Below are 974 nucleotides of genomic sequence, written 5' to 3'. Positions count from 1 at the left end.
AAACTAAAAAAAATGGTAACAATTGGTAGCTTCCCTCCTATAAATCCAACATATGGCTTTACTTCTGCCTTAGAGGATGAAATTGGGTCTTCAACATCTGTGTGTCCCCAGCCCTAAGCACTTCGTAGCACTTCTCCCCTTTTTATTCCTGTCAGAAGCAGGTAACTGATTCTTGTGAAACAGGATTTTTTTCTCACAATTTAAAAGACGACAAATTCTCCCTCCAGCTGCTTTCTTCTTTGAAACAGTTACAAAAATTCTTTTCATTGATTTATATAACCTTCTAACTTTAACATTTGACTAAATTTAGTCAACTGCATACTCTCATACACACTTGTTCCTGTGACAATTTTGTTTAGTTTAAATAACTCCTCTCCCTATTACTTTCACTCATAGTATGGAGAATCTCCTGCCAGACTTCGTTACACAAGCTGTTCCTCTTTATTTTCATCAAATATACACTTTGTTTACCTTCTCCTTACACTCTGCATTTCAATTTCTTATTTTCAGGTAAGATTCTAGACAACATTCTTGCTCCCCACTAACCAGCAACAAAATTTACATAAGGACCTTTTTTGGGAAATAATTTAATGAGGAAGAAGTTGAGCATTGTAATTCTCTTCTTTTGAATTTCTGAAGAAAACCAGACTTGATCACTCAAAAAGCAAGATAATAATGGCAACACAAACACACTCACATCCACCTTGGGCTATATTTTGGCAAAGAACTGTCAATGATGGAGAAAAGTTATGAAAAGTTAATCTTTGGGACATTGTGATAAAAAATTCACAGTGAAACTCAGGATTCTCCAGAATGATAAAGTTATAATACTCTGTTTTCTACAGAAAGATGAGAATGTTTTTTAATCTTTTAGCCATAACTATGTAATCTGTTGTAAAGAAATGTTTCGGTGTGTTTTAAACTTGCGGGTCCCTTCCCCAGGTGTGCCAATACCCCTCTTCCCCTTCCCCCCT

The sequence above is a fragment of the Zonotrichia albicollis genome, chromosome 5, assembly GCF_047830755.1.
Source record: "Zonotrichia albicollis isolate bZonAlb1 chromosome 5, bZonAlb1.hap1, whole genome shotgun sequence".
NCBI classification, from domain to species: Eukaryota; Metazoa; Chordata; class Aves; order Passeriformes; family Passerellidae; genus Zonotrichia; species Zonotrichia albicollis.
This window is presented reverse-complemented; position numbering follows the sequence as displayed.